Consider the following 21,261-nt stretch of genomic DNA (forward strand, 5'->3'; position numbering starts at 1 on the left):
CGGGGCGGCGGGGGGGGGCGGTGCTGTATATGTTGTGTGCACTACCGCTGCCGTGCCGCCGCCGAGCCACCTCGGCAACCCGCCCTGGCCTCCTCTCCCCCAGCCTCGGGCTCTGCTGATCCCTGCTCGGAGTAGCCCTGCGGGACGAACCCTCCCCGACGCATAATGAGACGCCCCTGGCACGCAGGCAGAGATGGCGGTTCCGGTCGTTCCGGGATTTGCGTGCAAGAAGAAAACAAGGCCAGCGACTACAGAAGCGGCGCTTTTATTCTCGGGGTTCAGACGCCCGCGCGGTCTTCCGTGGGTCTCACTAGCGCCCCTCCTGCTGGAGGCCCGCCTCCCTTCCCGCCCCCACCCCCACCCCGCAATCCCTCGTCCCGCCGGTGCCGCACCACGCGGAGCACCGAGTGCCCTGGCCCCTACACCAGCCCTTCCATAACTCGCGCGCCGCCTTAGCTCCGGGCTTGGGGCGCCGCTCGCACCCAGCGCCCAGAGGACGCCGGTTCCACCATCGGCTGCGAAAGCCGCCGCCCCGCACCACCCCCGCCCGGCCCGGCCCGGCCCGGCCCGGCCCTTGTCCCTGCCCGGCTCCCCCGCCAGCTGCGCTGCGACCGCCGCACGTGACCCGCCCCCATTGCGGCTTCCGCTGAGCTGCCTGTTCCGGAGCACAAACAATTTCTGCTCTGACGCGGGGTCTCTCGGGCCTTGGCGTCCTCTCCTCCCTGCGCCCCCCCCCCCTTCCGGGTACGAGAACTCAAAACAACTCGCTGACCTTCGGGCAGACCAGCTCCGGCTTCCTCCTACTCCGGCATTCCGCTCAAACCAAGTAGCGGCGGCTTCTAAGATTTCACTCGGCGCTGGGCTGGTGGGGGAGGGGGTGATTTCCCCGGGAGGGGTGTCTCAGATCGAAAGAGCCACTTCAAGCTCCTTTCCCTCCTCCGAGGTGAGTTCTTAGACTATCTTGAGGCCCTGGGGAAACGCGGGTAGCCACGCGCAAAGAAAGCCCACCCGCACATGCTGCCATTTCTAGAGTCTGCCTCGATTTTCAGGGTCACGGCCTAGAGGCAGAGGGCCTGGCCAGTCTGGGAAATACCACCAGACAGTGGACTAGGCGCCAGGCAGAGTTGGGGGTGGGGTGGTGGTGTTGCGCTAAATAATAGTAGCTCCCACTTCCAGGCTCTCTGGTAAGTACTTCATCAGCTCTCCAACTTTACGGATCAAGAAACTGAGGCATGGAGACAGTTCAGTTATGTAACTTGTTCAGGGTCACCCAGCGGATTAAATGACTTAGAGAGAATTAGAGCTCAGGTATCTCAGAGTCCAGGGTGGTTAAACATTGTGCCGTAGAGCTCACCTTGGAATCAAAGTACAGACCAGTCTTCGATTCCCAGTGCATTGTCATCGAGTCGATTCCCACTCATAGCGACCCAATAATACAGAGCAGAATTGCCCCATAGGGTTTCCTCGGATGTAGTGTAGCCTTATGGTTGACACATAGTAGACACTCAATAAGCAACTATGGAATGCAGGGGTGTCTGAATAAATGATTGGTAGAATCACTGATGGCAAATGGTTTTAGAGAAAACAGCCCAAACCATTTCCTTCTAAGAGGATTTTCCTACCTTAATAACACCTCTAGCAGTTTTTTTTTTGAGTGTTTGCAGTTAACAGGAAACTCTTAAACATATTAATCCCCCCCACACACACCTACCCCCCCAGCCAATCAACCTGGAAGCATTTGAACTTACTGGAGTGAGTCCCCAAAACAGCTTCTACTTGACCTCACCCATTTTTTTTCCACTCTGTTCCTGCTCTTTAGGCTTCTGTTCAGGGTCGGGCAGTCAGGAGGGAATAATGAAGACGTGGCAAGAGGGGACACACACCAAACATGGCTCATTGGCTTTCCTGCGACAGGCTGGTGGTGGTGGGGTCAGGGGAGCAGGGCTTGCAGCTCCGTGGTTATTTTTTAATTCATGAACCACAGAAGAGACACCACAAGCCTTGCAGCTTGCTTCAGAGTTGCAGCCCTCACCAGCTGTGAGGTCACATCTCATGGAAGGCAGTCATCTACCTAGACTGACAGCCCTGAGATGCTGGTCAGCTATTTGGAAAGCTGTCACTGGTGCTCTGTGCTGTTCTGCTCCTTCCAGTGGCCAAAAGAGGATGCAATGGAAAAAAAACTTAGGTAGTCCAATAGAATGTATTTTTATATCATATTGTTATCTCCCTCCCCCCTCATTTTTTAAACCTACACCAACTTATCCCTTCTATGTCACTACATGGGCAACCTTAAATGGGAGCAAATTTCACTTCAGGTTCCCTGAAAGTAAACTTTCTCCCTTCGAATTTGATTCATCAAACATCTGTTGAATACCTCTGTGGTGTAAGACACACTACTAGACAGAACATGGAGTAAGAAAATAACTATTCTCTGTTTGGATTATTGTTAGTCCCCCCCTTTCCTCCTTTCCTTCTCTCCTTTCTTCCCTTTTTTTTCCTGACCATTGTGTATTTTGGCACATGTTCCTACTGAGATTATTAACCAAGAAATGAAAACATTTATTTTCCTTCTGAGGAGACTGGGTGGCACAAACAGTTTGTGCTCAACTGCTAACCTAAAGATTGGTGGTTCAAACCCACCTAGAAGTTCCATGGAAGAAAGGCCTGGCAAACTGCGTCCATAAAGATTATAGCTAAGAAAACCCCATGGGGCAGTTGTACTCTGCAACACATGGCGTCACCATGAGTCGGGGGCCGACTCAACAGCAGCTAACAACAATTTTCCTCTAAGCTACAACCCAGTCTTGATTATAAGGTTGGGTTTTCGGCTGTCTCTTTTACAGTCTGGTTTGGGGTGGCCAGCAGGACCCTGTGACCTCGGCCTGTAGCCCAACCCAGGTTGGAAGTACCAGATAATTTTCAAGGAGGCCACAGGCCTTAATCCCATGTTGCTGGATCGTAGCTGAGAACAACTCACTTGCCACTTGTGCAGAGGGGACTGGTGACAAGTGATGCTGAACTGGATGTTCAGGATGCTAATTTGATTTATTATCTGTGTACAGCCTGGGGAGGAGAGAAGGCTCATAAAAGTGTTCTAGGCTGGTCATTCTGAATGTGAGCATTTATTTATCTGCAAAGCTGCCGAAGGTCCCTGCAGGAAGTCGCGGGCGCAGCAACCCCTGACTACATAGACAAAAGTCTCCCCTTTACACAGGCCTGCTTTTATTGTTTCCAACAGCTTTGTGCTTTCCCTGGGGGAAGAGGAGAGTCACATAGTGAGCTTTCTTCCTCTTTTCTCACGCTGCAGAGGAAGTGATGTTGTGGAAACAGTGGCATTAACTTGGCCTGCAAACCACACCGGAGCCAGAGTTTGGAAAAGCTTTCAGTGCAGGGTGGCACTCCAATGGTTCTCTTCCCCCCAGGCCCCAAGAAAACCCCAGCCTGGGTCTGAGCGTGGGAATGGCAGGCGCATACAGGTGGTGTGGAGCAAGAGGAACCATACTTGGGAATCATTGCCTGGATGCAAGGGGTTACTGGGGGATGGATGTTCCTGACCCCTTGAACCTGCTTCTGATTACGAATAAAGCCCCAGAAGGACTTAGTGAGCACTTTTCATCCATTCTTCATTCATCTGTTGAACAACATTTATTGATTACCCACTTTGTGCCAGGCACTGTGCCCACCTCGGTATGCAGTGGTAAGCAAAAGAGATGTATGGTCCCTGCCCTCATGGAGCCTGCATTCTGCTTTGCTTGGTACACCAAAGGTCAAATCCTGTAGCTTCTACCTCCTTAACATCTACCTTGTCCTCTTACTCATCCTACTGCCTTAATTCAAGGCCTTGAGGACTCTTCCCTGAACAACTGAACCCATCCTTCCCAAACTCATCTCCTCCATCTCATCATGCCACCCCACTGCTGTAAGTCCTTTAGGCAGCAAGAAGGGGAAGGACAAGGGGCCAAGGGCACTCCCAGCTGAGTCAGCCTCCTTTAAAAAGGTTTCTCAGAAGTTCCACCCAATGGTTTCCACTTCTGTCTCATTAGCCACCTCTAGCTGCAAAAAGCAAACAACAACGTAAAACCCATTGCCATTGAGTTGATTCCGACTCATAATGACCCTGTAGGACAGAGTAGAACTTCCCCATAGGGTTTCCAAGGAGGAGCTGGTGGATTCGAACTGCGCATCTTTTGGTTAGCAGTCAAACACGTAACCACTGTGCCACCAGGGCCCCGTTCTAGCTGCAAGGGAGGTGAGAAGTGTTATTTTTTAGCTTGGGTACATTGCTGCCTCAATTAAATTACCAAGGGTGGATATTGGGTAGGTAACCTAGGTGGCGCAAATGGTTTGTACCTGACTATTAACCTCAAAGTTGGTGGTTTGAACCCACCCAGTGGTACCATGGAAGAAAGGCCTGTAGATCTGCTTCCATTAAGATTACAGCCAAGAAAACTCTGTGGTGCAGTTCTGTTCTGTAACACATGGAGTCACAATGAGTTGGAATCAACTTGACGGCAACGGGTCTTCTTGTTTTGTTTTGTTTTTTTTTCACCAGCCACCTCTGCCCATATACTCACATAAAGTGTATGATGGATAGTGTGAAAACATTTACTATGTGGTTAAAAAAAAAAGTTGCCTTTGACTTGATTCTGACTCATGGAGACCCCATGTATGTCAGAGTAAAGCTGTGCTCCATAGGGTTTTCAATAGCTGATTTTTCAGAAGTGGATCACCAGGCCTTTCTTCTGAGGTGCCTCTGGGTGGACTCGAACCTCCCATCTTTTGGTTAGCAGCCAATCATGTTCACTGTTTGCACCACCCATGGACTTAGTATGTGATAGGAGAAATTTTAGTAGAAGATCTTGGAGTCTATTCCTGGTTCACATCCCTGTTCTCTGGGAACTGCCTCTTATCTCCTCCCTGGAGTTGGGAGGCCAGCAGCCTCTATGTTGCTGTAGCGGCAAGTGTACCAGTCCCTAGCTGAGCCAGGTCAGTTCTTTTTCCTGGGAACCGGGGATCGATTGGGAGAGAGAAAGCTGGTCAGTCAGGGCAAGGCCGGCTTCATGGTTATGGACTAGTGCAGTTGTACAGGGTTCCTCACTTGGACGGGCCCCAGGCTTAGGATTTAATGCTCTACTGTTGCAGTGTTGAAATTCTGGACAATTGTATCTTCCATGTGTGTTTTCTAAGTGAAGTTTGTTGGGACAATGAAGCACACACCTGGACTTGGAGCCTTGACTCATGTGCAGTCCCATCTCCCCCTGCCTCCTGGCCTTCCTTCCTGGGATGGGCTCCCAGATACCCTCTGTACCTGGTGGGGGCCTGGGTGCTAGTATGGAAAGGATTAGGCTCAGGTGTGTCCCACGGCATCCTGGGATAGGATAAAGTGACAGTCTTCTCCACCCCGAGCTGGCAAGGTCACAGTGCATTTGGTTGCAGATTTAACGGGAGCCTCTCAACCACCATGGGTCCAAGTATCAAGTGTGTCCCAGTGTGGAAGTTGCAATCCTTTGGCGGTTGCCAGTCTGCCATGGGTTAGGGCGATGGGCCTGTGGGAAGGGGAGATTGACTTCCTCATCCTGGCTAGGACCCCACATTTTTATTTTGTAAAAAAAAACAAATCAATTCAGTTGCTCTTGACTCTCACGGCAACCCCGTGTGCATCAGAGGAGAACTGTGCTCCATAGGGTTTTCAATGGCTGATTTTCTGGAAGTAGATTGCCAGGCCTTTCCTCCAAGGTGCTTCTGGGTGGATTCGAACCACCAACCTTTCAGTTAGTTGCTGAGCTCTTAACCATTTGTGCCTCCTTGAGACTCTTTTATTTTGTACAGGACCCCATAAATTATATAATCAGCCCTGACAGCAGGGCCACTGTGTTTGAGTCTTTGTATGGCAGGCTAGGGGAAGCCAGTCTGCAGAAAGAGAGAGAAAAATAAAGCAGAAGTACAAGAAACAACAGAGCTCCTGAGGAACACATGTAGCTCCAGAAAAAAAAGAGGGCTAAAATGGGCTACTGAAGGGTTTCAGTCCCCATGTCCTATCCTGGGGAGGCCTGGCTACTCTTTTGTTCTCATGTTCTTCCAATCAACTCCCTTTTGGTCCTTGTGCTACTCCAGTTGAGTTTCCCTTATTGCCAACTAAAAGTTCCCTCACCAAGATAAGAAAAAAAGAGCTTGGTTTGCAGTTCATAATATTGGCTTTCAATCCCAATCTTGCCATTTAACTAGCTGTGTGATATTGGGCAGGTTAGTTCTTGGAGCCTTTGTTTTCTCAGCCTTAACACACTAGACCTAATAGTACCAAAAGGAGCCCTGGTGGAGCAACAGATAAGTGCTTCGCTGCTAACCTAAAGGTTGGTTGTTCAAACCCACCCACCAGCTCTGCAGGGAAAAAAGGCCCAGCAATCTGCTTCTGTAAAGATTAAAAAAAAAAACAAACTATGCGGCAGTTCTACTTGTCACATGAGGTCGCTATGAGTTGGAATCGACTTGGCGGCACCCAACAGCAACAAGTAGTAACAACATTGTAGGTTGCTGTGAGGATTATCTGTTTATGCTTCTTTTTGTTAATAGAAAGATTTAAGGCACAAAGGCATATAGGAAATTTAGAGTGAAATGACTTCCTTCTCTCACTGTGTTCTCAATACTTAAGTACAACTTATTTGAATCTGGTTAACTCAAGTGGTTAGAATACGGTCAGACAAGATGGATTCATGGGTTTAAGCACTCACCAGGTTTGCTGAGCGCATTTCTACGACTAAAGAGTAACCCATAAATTGGATATTCCAGTTGTCTATGGCTGTTTAATGAAAAACCCCAAAACTTAGTGGTTTAAAATGACAACCATGTTAATAGATCTCATGATTTTTGTGGATCAGGAATTGGGACAGGGTTCTTCTGCTCCATGTGGGGTTGACTGGGGTCACTCAGGGGTACTCAGGTAGGGGGTTTGCTGGTCTGGAGGGTCCAAGCAAGCTTCATGCCCATGTATTGCACTTTGGTAGTGATGGCTGGAAGGCTGGGCTCACCTGGCATTAAAGACTGTAGCTCCTACCTGTGGCCTCTCCAGCATGATGGTCTTAGGCTAGTAGGACTTCTTATATGGGGGTTCAGGTCTTGCAGAGAGAGTGTTGCACAAGACCAAGACAGAAGCTAAAAAGTTTCTTCTGACCTACTCTTAGAAGTCATGTGGTATCACTTCTGCCAATTTACTTAGTTATAAGAGAGTCACAAGCCCACCCAGATTCAAAAGCAGGGGACTACACAAAGGTGTGAAGATCAGGAGGCATGGTTCATAGGGGGTGGGGCATCTTTAAAGACCAGCTGCCACAGTGGACCAACCACTCACATGTTTGTGCCCTAAGGCCTGGGGGGCAAAGTGTGACTGTGTGGATGGAAGATCTCAGATCCATCCCTGTTCATTATCAGAAGTGTTTCAGGAAAACTTATGTGAGGAACAAGAAGGAGATGGAAAGGCTCTTGGGAACATCAGCACCTACAGAGTATCTGAAGACTAAGACCCTGAGCTTTACGTAGTAAACTGTAGTCCTGGTTCAAAACCAACCTCATGGGCTCTTGAACTTATAGAAAGCATCAGATTTCTATGAGAGAGTTACTATAATTATCTTCATTTTATATATGAGGAAACTTAGTTAAATTGCCCAGAGTCACAGTTTGAAAATGGTATAGGTGGAATTTGAACCCAGATCTTCCAGTTTAAGTAACTTCTTCCAGGTCACGCAGAGACACCAGAAATACAACACCCATTTATGGTAAGAACACATAGCATATTTAGAAGAGACTGGAATTTCCTTCATCTTATAAAGAATATGTACCAAAAAAAAAAAAAATCCCAACAAACATTATATTTAATGGTGAAATATTGAAAGCTTTCCCCTTGAGATCAGGAACTGGAAAAGAATACCCACTATTACTCTTTCTGTTTAATATTATACTGGAGGTCATAGCCAATGCAATAAAACCAGAAAAAGAAATAAAAGGCATCCAGATTGGAAAGAGAAATGAAACTATCATTATTTGGAGATGATATGGCTGTGCATATAGAAAATCCAAAAGAATCTACAATCTCACTACAAGAATTAATGAATGAATTTAGCAAGGCCACAGAAAAATTAATGTAGGGTTTTGTGAGAATTCAATGAGGAGTTTATATTAGATACTAAACCCTTAACCTATTTAATTCTCCTAACTACCTCGCTTTGGCCTGTGACACTGGTGATACTTTCTGTTTGACACTGTCTTTCTCCTGGCTTCCTTAACACTGTCCTTTTTGTGTCCTGTCCTCCTGCTCTCTCTCTGGATTTCTCCCCCAGCCTCCTCTTTTTACAATGTTGGCCATACTCATGGTTCTGTCTAAACCCTGAGCTGTGCCAAGCACAACTCCCATCATGTTCTGTGTGGTTGGTACATTCTGTGGTTTTCTGATACCGTCATAATTTCTTCCCTGGACTCTTTCATTGACCTCTTGGCTCTCCCTGACTCCCATTGCATCTATCTGTCATACAGCGGCTGGGGTGACTTTCCTAAAATGAAAACCAGATCTTGCCACCCTTTCCCTGTTTAAATTCTTTCAAAACCTTGAAATGCCTTAAGTTTGACGCCCTCTTCATGGTATAATAGCCCTCCGTAATCATTCTTCTGCTTGCCCCTAATGCATCTTACAGCAGACCCTGAGCCGAGAATTTTTGGGTAGAAGAGAGGTGCTCCCAGGAAGCACAGTGAGGTAGTGGGAATCAAGACAAGGAAGGAAGGAAAGTCAATAAAGGGGGAATTAGTGAGCAGTTAAGGAGCCCTGGTGGCACAATGGTTAAGCACTCAGCTGCTAACCAAAGGTTGGTGGTTCGAACCCACCAGCTGCTCCATGGGAGAAAAGGACCCGGTGATCGGCTCCTATAAAGATTACAGCCTAGGCAACCCTAGGGGACAGTTTTACTCTGTCATATAGGGTCACTATGGATTGGAATCAACTCAACAGCACACAAAAACAACAATAGTGAGCAGGTTACCAATATGAGTAACTGGAGCTCAATCTTGCTGGAGATCTCCTGGGATCCTGTGTAGCATACCCCTCAGAATTGTCTCAGTGAGGGGTGAGGAAGCTGGGGTATTTATCCACCAACTCCCTTCCAATAGTGCATTGGTAAACCAGCTCTCGGGGAGAGACAGGGGGAAAAAAAGCCCCAATCATACCATTGTCTAAATGGTATAATTATACCAGGTATAAATAGTCCCACCAGGCTGATTTCAGGCTACCAATGGTTTAACAAACAGCTTGCCAAATTTCGGAATATTTGACAATCGGCTCTCGGGAACTAGAACCAGAACACCACTGCTCCCATCCCTCGTTGTTGTTGGGTGCCATCAAGTGGGTTCCGACTCATGGTGATCCCATGTGACAGAGTAGAACTGCCCCATAGGGTTTCCTAGGCTGTAATCTTTATGGGAGTAAATTTTAAGGTCTTTCTCCCATGGAGCCGCTGGGTGGGTTTGAACCACAAACCTTTAGGTTAATAGCCAAGCGCTTAACTGTTGCGTTACCAGGGCTCCTTCATCACTTATTAGTTAAGGGTTATTCCTGGGGAGTTAAGCACTTAGGACCTGCCTCCACATCTGGCAGCCAACTGAGCATGCTTCGGAGGCCAGAGAACACCCTCAGATGAAGTTTCAGGAAGTCCTCATCACATTTAGGAAGTCTTTTCAGGAGTCTTCCAGGGTGGGTGGAGGGATATGGGTGGGCAGCCGATAGTTTGCTCCGTTGCGTGGCTCTTTGCACTGGCTCTTCACTATGCTTGTAATGGTTCCTCTTTAGTCCCCTTGCTGAGCTCCTACTCATCCTTCAATACTCCATTACCTTGTCACCACTTCTGTGAAGCCTTCCCTGAGTTCCCATAAGCTGTACTTGCTCTCATTACACTAGGATGCATGCCCTCAATTTGTTAACTGTTACCTGTCTTTCTCTCCCATTAGACTGCAAGCATGAGGGCATTGGTGTTTGATTCAGTGGTAGAATTCTAGGCTTCCATGCGGGAGACCCAAGTTTGATTCCTGCTGCGATGCTGAACAGGTTTCAGCAGAGCTTCTAGATTAAGACAGACTAAGAAGAAGGGCCTGGCGATCCACTTCTAAAAACCAGCCATTGAAAACCCTGTGGATCACACCAGTCCTATTCACATTTGATCATGGGTATAGCGAAGGACCAGGCAGCATTGTGTTCCATTGTGCATGGGGCCCCCATGAGTCAGGGGTCAACTTGACAGAAGCTAACAACAATAGCTAGACTTCAAGCTGCTGAGGCCAGGGACATTGTCCTATTACTTTCTATATCCTCCATCTTTAGCCCAGTGCCTGACTGTAAAAATGGCTTGAGAGTGGTGTCTGACCTCCATCCCCACAAGGGGGAAGGAGAACTAGGGTCAACAGCCCAAGGCTGATTCCTATGAGGCAGAGGTTAAAGGTGTCCCAAACGTCCAACTTTTCCAAGCTGCTGTACCACTCCATCATCTCTAACATCAACTACTCCCTCGCCCGGCAGCACTCTCCCTCCTGTCTTTGGGTTCCCTAATTCGTTTTTACACTGACATAAGCCTAGCTACTTAATAAACAGATAACTCTCCCCACCCACCTCCAGCACCTAGTAATGGCTTAATCGAATCGGCGCTCACCTCCCCCCCCGCCGTCATTTATGTATCTACTGTTCAATCAATTGATTGGTCTCTCTATGGCTTTATTGCTTATTCCCATCCGCTTCTAAAGAGGACTTTAGTCAGCAAGCAGGTGCTTCCTTTCCCATGAAGGTGTGAGCGACCATATTTTCTGAAGCAATGATCAGGACACGTGATCTGACACATGTTTCAACACATGGTCTGACAATGGGACAGAATATTTTCAATCCCCACTGCCTCAGAAAAACCAGGCTGCCTGGTCCAGGCTGCCTGGCTCTGTGTAGAAAAGAGCCAGAAGCCACGGCCTCGTAATGCCTGCCCAGAGCAGGCAGTAGTTCTGTATTAAAGACCTCTGTGATTTTCAGAGCGGCATGTGAAGATGGCTGAAGAGAGGAGAAGTTGATGTCTGTGGCACTCTAGCTGGAGTGATCATAGGGTGCGGGGAAAATTTTGTGGCAGAAACAAGCTCTCATTAAGACCATATGCTGTATTTCTAATCGATGGCTCTTAGAAGTAATTCACCGACATTTCATTCATTTTTACTGCATCCCCTTCAGGGGCAGGAAGAACAGAGCTGTTAGCCGGCGTTTATAGATGAGGGTATTTAGAAACAGAGAGGTTAAATGGCTCAGCCCCAGTCACAGAGTGAATTGGAGACACAGCCAGCCTCGAATCCAGAATTCCGACTTGAGTTTCTGTGCCAAGATCCCTCGGGGCACATTTCCTCTCTAATTTGCATAAATCATCAACATTTTTTTCAAGCTTGTGCTGAGAAAGCCCCTTTTCAAACAGCGGAAACTCCCTTTGCCTTCTGTCGCCTTAGTTTTATTTTATGAACCAAATTCTTTTACTTCAACACGTAGCCTTGCTATTTTCCCTTCAGTTGAGCCCTTTTCAAAAGAGGTCGTGACCTTTGCTTACAGATGCAATGGAAACGGGTGAGCCCAAATGAAATAAAACAGATGATCAGGAGGCTGTATAAAGTGTAATTTCAACTAATGCTCAAAATACCATGCAGTTGATTATAAATCTTGGATCCTGGCAGGCTATCAGAAAAATAAGAATGGATAAATGCAGTTACCAGTGTTTGAACCCTGTTGGGTCTACGACATGCCTCCAACTTTGTGAGCAGATTCATAGGGTCAGAAACAAGCAACTGGTCATACTAGGACCACACAATTTCAGTTTGGAAATATGTAGGGACCGTCGTACCTGCTATTGATAGTTTGTGAGCTGTGGCTTCTAATCACCAGCATAATTACAGAATTACTCACAGTCCTTTCACATATTTCAGACATTCTTAGCTCATGACCTCATCTGTCTGATGGTCCTTAGGCGACTCTGTTATTGTTGGGTGCCGTCGAGTCCATTCCGACTCACAGCGACCCCATGTGACAGAGTAGAACTGCCCTATAGGGTTTTTCCAGGCTGAAATCTTTACAGGAGTAGATTGCCAGGTCTCTCTCCCACAGAGCTGCGGGTGGGTTTGAACTATCAATCTTTTCAGTTAGCAGCGGAACGATTAACCATTGCTCTGGCAGGTCTTCAGGTGAGCCTAGTATTGAGGGTTCTGGGCATGAATCACACTTCCTGGAGCCCCAGGTCATCACTTAGTATGTTGCTTAGGCTAAAAAATAGTAATAATCCTCTTGAAGGTAAAAACATATGCAGTGTGTTTGGGGAAACCGTCCCATCTCTGTCAAGTACCTTAGATAATCAAAATAATTTATGGCTCTTCTTTTAACTGTTAGAAAAGAAGGAGTTATATATATATTTGGAATCTTTGGCAAAATAAAGTTCAGCTGGAGAAAAAGCTTTTTGTCTAGGTGGTGTAGTAATCTGCTTCATTACTTATCACATTAGTCAGCTATTGCTGAAATAATGCTGTGTAACAATTTTTTTTACAAAAATTATTTAACCCTTGAGATAACTTTGCAAGTAAGTTTTTTAAAAAATATTTTATTGTGATTTTTGAAAAAATCTTCATAGCAAATTAGGTTCTCATTTAACAATTTCTAGGCATATTATTCAAGGAGCCTGGGTGGCACAGTGGTTAAGCACTTGGCTACTAAACGAAAGGCCAGTGGTTCAAACCTACCAGCCACTCTGTGAGAGAAAGATGTGGCAATCTGCTTCCGTAGAGATTTATGGCATTGAAAACCCTGTGGGGCAGTTTTACTCTGTCCTATAGGGTCACTATGACTTGGAATCTACTCAATGGCAACGGGGTATGCATGTTATTCAGTGACAGTGGTTATACTTTTCACTATGTGTCAGCATTCTCATTTCCATTCTGGTTCTTCTCTTTCCATTAATCTGGCTTCCTTGTTCCTCCTTACCTTCTCATCTTTGGTCTAGGGTAAATGTTGACTCTTTGGTCTCATTTAGATGTTTGTTTCAAGGAGCATAGTACTCAGGGGTGATATTTATTTTATGATCCACTCTGTCTTTTGGCTAATTGGTAAACTCTGGGAGTGGTTTCAGTTCCAAGTTTAAAGGGTATCCCAGGGTAATAGTCTCGGAGGTTCCTCTAGTCTCTACTGATCCAGTAAGTCTGGCCTTTTTAAGTAATTTGAATTTTGTTCAACATTTTTTTCCCATTCTATCCAGGACCATATATTGTGTCCCTGGTTGGAAAGGTCAGTAGTGGTAGCCAGGCACCATCTAGTTCTTCTGGTCTCAAGGTAGGTGAGATCATGGTACGTGTACACTATTAGTCCTGTAGACTAGTTTCTTCTTTGATTCTTTGGTTTCCTTCTTTCTCTTTTGCTCCAGATGCATAGAGACTAATAGTTTTATCTTAGATGGCCACTTAAAAGCTTTTAAAAGCCTTCTTGTCAAAAATCAGCTGCCCAGAAATGGTTGGATTTATTTCTGGGTTCTCAATTCTATTCAATTTGTCTATCATTGAACCAGTACCAGGCTGTTTTGATTACTGTGGCTGTATAGTAAGTTTTGAGATTGGGGAGTGTGAGGCCTCCTACTTTCTTCTTCTTGTTCAGTATTTCTTTGTGTCTTTGAGGTCTCTTTCCTTTCCATATGAAGTTGATGATAAGTTTTTCCATTTCAGTAGCAACAGAAGTTTTAAACACACCAAAACCCAGTGGCCTAACACATTTATCTCTTGCTCATGTGTCAGCAGGTTGGCTAGGGTTTAGTTGATCTCAGCTGAGTTTGGCCGGACTCTGCAGGATGAGTTCAGATCGGCCCCACATGGCTCCTCGTCCTCCTTGGATCGGCGGCCTCCTGCAGCATTCTCTTCTTATGGCAGATCACTAGAGAGCAAAAGGCAGGCCGATGGTTTAAGCACATTCAAAGTCTTTGCTGCTGTCACCTCTGCTTTCATTCCATTGGCTGAAATCAAGTCACATGGCCAAATCCAAAGTCAGTAAGGCAGGGAAGTATGCCACCCACCGCAAGAGGAGGGAGGACGGGGAACATCTAGCTCAATTGGCATAACATAATTTATAAAGAAAATGTTCTACATTTTACTTTGGTGAGTAGCATATGGGGTCTTAAAAGCATGTGAGCGATCATCTAAGATACTCCACTGGTCTCACCTCTTCACGAGCAAGGGAGAATGAAGAAAACTAAAGACACAAGGGAAAGATTAGTCCAAAGGACTAATGGACCACATCTACCACGGCCTCCACCAGACTGAGTCCAGTACAACTAGATGGTACCCTGCTACCACCACTGACTGCTCTGACAGGGATCACAATAGAGGGTCCCGGACAGAGCTGGAGAAAAATATAGAACAAAATTCTAACTCACAAAAAAAGACCAGACTTACTGGCCTGACGAAGACTGAAGAAACCCCGAGAGTATGGCCTCCGGACACCCTTTTAGCTCAGGAGTGAAGTTACTCCTGAGGTTCACCCTTCATCCAAAGATCAGACAGGTCCATAAAACAAAACGAGTCTAAAGGGACACATCAGTCCAGGGGCAAGGACTAGAAGGCAGGAGGGTACAGGGAAGCTGGTAATAGGGAACCCAAGGTCGAGAAGAGAGAGCGTTGACATGTTGTGGGGTTGTTAACCAATGCCATAAAACAATGTATACTGTTTAATGAGAAGCTAGTGTGTTCTGTAAACCTTCATCTAAGGTACAATAAAAATATATGTATATATAAAAAAAGTAAAAAAGGAGGAAGGAAGAGGTGAGTGAATATTTGCTGAACAATATTCCAGTCTATCGAATTTATCATTCCTAATAGCCTTTTTTTTTAATAGCCTGTAAAGGAGGGCATTGATGGTTCAGTGGGAAAATTCTCACCTTCTATTGGGTAAAAAAGAAACAAAAAACCAAATCTGTTGCCACCAAGTCGATTCTGACTCATAGCAACCCTATAAGGCAGAGTAGAACTGCCCCATATAGTTTCCAAGGAGAACCTGGCAGATTCGAACTGCCGACCCTAGCACTTAACCACTACGCCACCAAGGTCTCCACACCACCAGGATAAAAAAAAAAAATTCAATTCCCAGGCAATGCACCTCATGCGCAGCCTCTACCCGTCTGTCAGTGGAGGCTATCATATTGCTATGATGTTGACCTGGTTTCAGTGGAGCTTTCAGACTAAGATGTAGGAAGAAGGGCCTGACCACCTTCTTTGGAAAATCAGCCAGTGAAAGCCCTGTGGATCACAACAGCCTGATGTAGTTTTGCATTGGATTCCCATGAGTTGGGGCCCACTCAAGGTAGCTAACAACAACAATAGCCTGTAATCCCTTGAGGGTAGGGCTGTGTCTTACTCACTGTGCTCTCCCCCTCACAGTACTTAGCACATTACCTTGTATACACATTTGTATGTATATTTGCTGAGTGAACGAACAAATGAATGAAGGAAATTGTCTCTCAGTTTCAAAATCAATATTTATTTCAAAATAAAAATTATCAGTCAGAACTCTTGGCTGCAAGTGTTAGAAAACCAACTAAAATTGTATAAGCAAGAAAGGAAATCTTTTGGGTCAAATGTCTGGGAATGTTCTGGGGGAAGCTTTCAACATCCAAGGAATGGTTCCAGGAACCAGGGCCTAAGGCATTGTCACAGGGTATTTTTTTTATATATATACTCCTGCCAGATCCTCTCTCCATACTCCATCACTGAGGAAGTTGTCCTTGTTCTCACAGGGAATATGGCAACCAAGAGAATGGCAGATTATAATTCTCTGAAAATGGCAACAATATTATCTCCCATCCCAGACACTCTTTTTACACTGTGTCTTTGATACTCCTCCCATTCAAAGATGGAGTCTATGCTCTCTGCCCTTGAATCTAGGTGAGCGTTGGAAGTGATACTATGTGACTTCCAAGGCTAGGTCATAAAAAGTGATACAGTTTCCACCTTGTTCACTTGAATATTGCATTTGGAATCCTAAACTACCATGGAAGAAGTCTGAGGCTGCCATGTTGTGAGGAAGGAAGCTCTTAGGCACGTGGAGAGGCCACATGAAGGCATTCTGGCCGATAGCTCCAGCTGAGGTTCTGGCCAACAGTGAGCATCAACCACTGGACATGTGAGTGAAGATGCCTCCAGGTGATCCCAGCTTGCAGCCATAGAATCACTCCTGGCCCTTAAGTTCTCCAGTCTCTAGATGTTGCGGAGCAGAGACAAGTCATTCCCACTGTGCCCTGTCAGAGCTCCTGACCAACAGAATCTGTGAACATAGTAAAGGGGTTGTTTTATGCTGCTGAATTTTGATATAATTTTTTACATCATTGTTGTTAGGTGTGGTCAAGTCACTTCTGACTCATAGCGACACTGTGTACAACAGAACGAAACACTGCTGGGTCCTGCACCATCCTCATAATCTTTGCTGTGTTTGAGCCATTTTTTTTATTGTGCTTTAGATGAAGGTTTACAGAGCAACTTAATTTCTCATTAAACAATTAATACACATATTGTTTTGTGACCTTGGTTGCCAAAGCCCTACAACGTGTCAACACTTTCTCCTTCTCAACCTTGGGTTCCCCATTTCCATTCATCCAGCTTTCCTGTCCCCTCCTGCCTTCTTGTTCTTGCCCCTGGGCTGGTGTGTCCATTTAGTCTTGTATACGTGGTTGAGCTACATGTATTATTGTTTGTTTTATGGGCCTGTTTAATCATTGGCTGAAGGGTGAACCTCAGGAGTGACCTCCCACTCCAACAACACCCATTGCCGTTGAGTCAGAGTGACCTCAGTACTGAGTTAAAAGGATGTCCAGGGGCCCTGCTCTCGGGGTTTGAATTACTTTCTCTGTCAGACCGGTAAGTCTGGTCTTTTTTTGTGAGTTAGAATTTTGTTCTACATTTTTTTCCAGCTCTGTCTGGTACCCTCTGTTATGATCCCTGTCAGAGCAGTTGGTGGTGGTATCTGGGTACCATCCAGTTGTGCTAAACTCAGTCTGGTAAAGCCTGTGGTAGTTGTGGTCCATTAGCCCTTTGGACTAATCTTCCCCTTGTGTCTTCATTCTCTCATGCTCCAGAAGGAGTGGAATCAGTGGAGTGTCTTAGATAGCCATTCACAAGCTTTTAAGACCCCAGACACTATAAACTATAAGCTATGTTATAAACTATGTTATGCCAGCTGAGCTAGATGTCCCCCGAGATGTTTGTGCCCATTTTTGCAGCCACTGTGTCAATCCATCTTGATGAGGGTCTTCCTCTTTTTTGCTGACCTGCTACCTTACCAAGCATGATATCCTTCTCCAGGGACTGGTCCTTCCTGATAACATGCCCTAAGTATGTGATACAAGTCTCGCCATCCTTGCTTTCAAGGAGCACTCTGGCTGTACTTCTTCCAAGACAAATTTGTTCATTCTTCTGGCAGTCCATTCAATATTCTTCACGAAAACCATAATTCAAAGGCATCAATTCTTCTTCGGTCTTCCTTCTTCATTGTCCAACTTTCACATGCATATAAGGCGATTGAAAATACATCGGCTCTTTAGTCCTCAATGTGATATCTTTGCTTTTGAACACTTTAAAGAGGTCTTTTGTAGCAGATTTGCCCAATGCAATACATCATTTGATTTCTTGACTGCTGCTTCCATGGGTGTTGATTATGGGCCCAAGTGAAATGAAATCCTTGACCACGTCAATATTTTCTTCGTTTATCATGATATTGCTTATTGGTCCAGTTGTGAGGATTTTTGTTTTTCTTTATGTTGAAATGAATTGACTCGGTGGCAATGGGTTTAGTTGAGATGTAATCCATACTGAAGGCTGTAGTCTTTGATCTTCATCAGTAAGTGCCTCTAGTCTTCTTCACTTTAAGCAAGCAAGGTTGTATCATCTGCAAATTGCAGGTTGTTAATGAGTCTTCCACAATCCCGATGTCGTGTTCTTCTTCATATAGTACAGGTTCTCAGATTGTTTGCTCAGCATACAGATTGAATAAGTACAGTGAAAGGATACAACCATGATGTGCACCTTTTTTTATTTTAAACCGCACAGTATCCTCTTGTTCTGTTCGAATGACTGCCTCTTGGACTATGTACAGGTTCCACATGAACACAAACAACCGTCCTGGAATTTCCATTCTTTGCAATGTTATTCATAATTTGTTATGATCCACACAGTCGAATGCCTTTGCATAGTCAATAAAACACAGGTAAACATCTCTGTGGTATTCTCTGCTTTCAGCCAGGATCCATCTGACATCAGCAATGATATCCCTGATTCCACATCCTCTTCTGAATCCTGCTTGAATTTCTGGCAGTTCCCTGTTGATGTACTGCTGAAACGGCTTTTAAATTATCTTCAGCAAAATTTTACTTGTGTGTGATATTGTTTGATAATTTCTGCATTCTGTTGGATCACCTTTCTTTGGAATGAACACAAATATGGATCTCTTCCAGTCAGTTGACCAGGTAGTTGGCTTCCAAATTTCATGGCATACACAAGTGAGCGCTTCCAGTGTTGCATCTGTTTGTTGAAACATCTCACTTGGTATTCTGTCAATTCCTGGAGCCTTGTTTTTCACTATTCCCTTCAGTGCAGCTTGGACTTCTTCCGTTACTACCATCAGTTCTTGATCCTATGGTACCTTCTGAAATGGTTGCAAGTTGACCAATACTTTTTGATATAGTGACTCTGTGTATTCCTTCCATCTTCTTTTGATGCTTTCTGCGTCATTCAATATTTTGCCCATAGAATCCTTTAAAATTGCAACTCGAGGACTGAATTTTTTCTTCAGTTCTTTCAGCTTGAGAAGTGCTGAGTGTATTCTTTTTTGGTTTTCTAGTACATATTAAGTGCAATAAAGAGCCCAGGATTACATTCTTAAAGCTACTCTTCTACTTCCTCTTTAGAAAATTCTGGAAAAGGTCTCCATTTGGCTAGATCTGGGTCACATGTCTGCTCCTTGAGAAGATTGCTCTGTCCAGGAGGAAGTAGAGTAGCTGTAATCTAGGTTATGTATTAATTCCAAAGGTGGTATGTGGGATGTCATTGTTGCCAGTCACCCCAGAACCCCACAGCTAGAGATATTTACCAAAGGCAGTAAGAGTGGTATCAGAAAACTGGGTATGATAACATGTTCTGGAAAGATTAAAATGGTAACTATATTCTATTACCTTTACTTTATTTGGTAACTTTTTTTTTTTTGGAGGTTTAAGATGGTTTTCTTTAAAAGAAGACTGGATAAGGAATACTGAGTTCCTGTTAAGGGTAATGAAAAAAAATTGGAAACAAATAGTGGTGATGATTTTACAATATGGTGAATGTAATTGATGTCCCTGAGTTGTACACATAAAAATGTTGAAATGGCAAATGTTTTGTTACATGTATCTTATCACAATTAAAAAAAAAATACAAGACTGGATATCAGGCTCTATTACCTACAAGCTGTGTGACTTTGTGAAGGTTAATTCACCACCCTGAGCCCAATAAGGTTACTTTTTAAAAAATTTTTATTGTACTTTAAATGAAAGTTTACAAATCAAGTCAGTTTCTCATACAAAAATTTATATACACCTTGCTATATACTCCTAATTGCTCTACCCCTAATGAGACAGCCTGCTTCTTCCCTCCACTATCTCTTTTTGTGTCCATTCGGCCAGCTTCTGACCCCATCCACCCTCCCATCTCCCCTCCAGATAGGAGATGCCAACATAGACTCATGTGTCTACTTGATCCAAGAAGCTCACTCTTCACTAGTATCATTTTCTATCCCACTGTCCAGCCCAATGCCTGTCTGAAGAGCTGGCTTTGGGAATGGTTCCTGTCTTGGGCTAACAGAAGGTCTGGGGACCATGACCTCGGGGTCCTTCTAGTCTCAGTCAGACCATTAAGTCTGGTCTTTTTACGAGAATTTGGGGTCTTCATCCCACTGCTCTTCTCCCTCATGGGTTCTCTGTTGTGTTCCCCGTCAGGGCAGTCATCGGTTGTAGCTGGGCACCTTCTAGTTCTTCTGGTCTCAGGCTGATGTAAAAAAAAAAAAAAAAGATGTAGTCTCTGGTTTATGTGGCTCTTTCTGTCTTTTGGGCTCATAATTACCTCGTGTCTTTGGTGTTCTTCATTCTCCTTTGCTCCTGGTGGGTTGAGACCAATTGATGAATCTTAGATGGCCACTTGCTAGCGTTAAAGACTCCAGACGCCATTCTCCAAAGTGGAGTGCGGAATGTTATCTGAGTAGATTTTATTATGCTAATTGAGTAGATGTTCCCTGAAACCATGGTCACCAAACCCCCGCCCTGCTACGCTGGCCTTCGAAGCATTCAGTTTATTTGGAAACTTTTTTGGTCTTGGCTTAGTTCAGTTGTGCTGACCTCTCCTGTAATGTGTGTTGTCTTTCCCATTACCTAGGGTAGTTCTTATCTACTGTCTAATTAGTGAATACCCCTCTCCCACTGAATGTCTTCTTTAGTGAAGTGCCTGTTCATATCTTTTGCCCATTTTTTAATTGGGTTATTTGTCTTTTTGTAGTTGAGTTTTTGCAGTATCATGTAGATTTTAGAGATCAGGCACTGATCAGAAATGTCATACCTAAAAACTTTTTCCCGGTCTATAGGTAATCCTTTTACTCTTTTGGTGAAGTCCTCGGATGAGCATACATGTTTGATTTTTAGGAGCTCCCGGTTATCTAGTTTTTCTTCTGCACTGTTAGTAATGTTTTGTATACTGTTATGCCATGTATTAGGGCTCCTAGCATTGTCCGTATTTTTTCTTCCATGATCTTTATCATTTTAGATTTTATATTTAGGTCTTTGATTCATTTTGAGTTCGTTTTTGTGCATGGTGTGAGGTATGGGTCTTGTTTCATTTTTTTGCAGATGGATATCCACTTATGCCAGCACCATTTGTTAAACAGACTGTCTTTTCCCCATTTAACTGACTTTGGGCCTTTGTCAAATATCAGCTGCTCATATGTGGATGGATTTATGTCTGGATTCTCAATTCTGTTCCACTGGTCTATGTATCTGTTGTTGTACCAGTACCAGGCTGTTTTGACTACTGTGGCGGTATAATATGTTCTAAAATCACGTTGAGTGAGGCCTCCCACTTTGTTCTTCTTTTTTCAGTAATGGGGCCTCTTTCCCTTCCATAAGAAGATGGTGATTTGTTTCTCCATCTCATTAAAAAATGTCGTTAGAATTTGGA

At 44.8% G+C, this 21,261-nt stretch overlaps 1 long non-coding RNA gene across 1 annotated transcript in view; it reads left to right on the top strand.

The window, feature by feature from the left end:
* The first annotated feature begins 637 nt into the window (after positions 1–637).
* The window catches only part of LOC135228900 (uncharacterized), a 47,710-nt gene continuing 27,086 nt past the window's right edge, over positions 638–21,261 (top strand). The window contains exon 1 of the long non-coding RNA XR_010319759.1: positions 638–943. This is a non-coding gene — a long non-coding RNA (uncharacterized LOC135228900). The remainder of the gene's footprint in view (positions 944–21,261) is intronic.

Source organism: Loxodonta africana, chromosome X (assembly GCF_030014295.1).
Source record: "Loxodonta africana isolate mLoxAfr1 chromosome X, mLoxAfr1.hap2, whole genome shotgun sequence".
Taxonomy (NCBI): domain Eukaryota; kingdom Metazoa; phylum Chordata; class Mammalia; order Proboscidea; family Elephantidae; genus Loxodonta; species Loxodonta africana.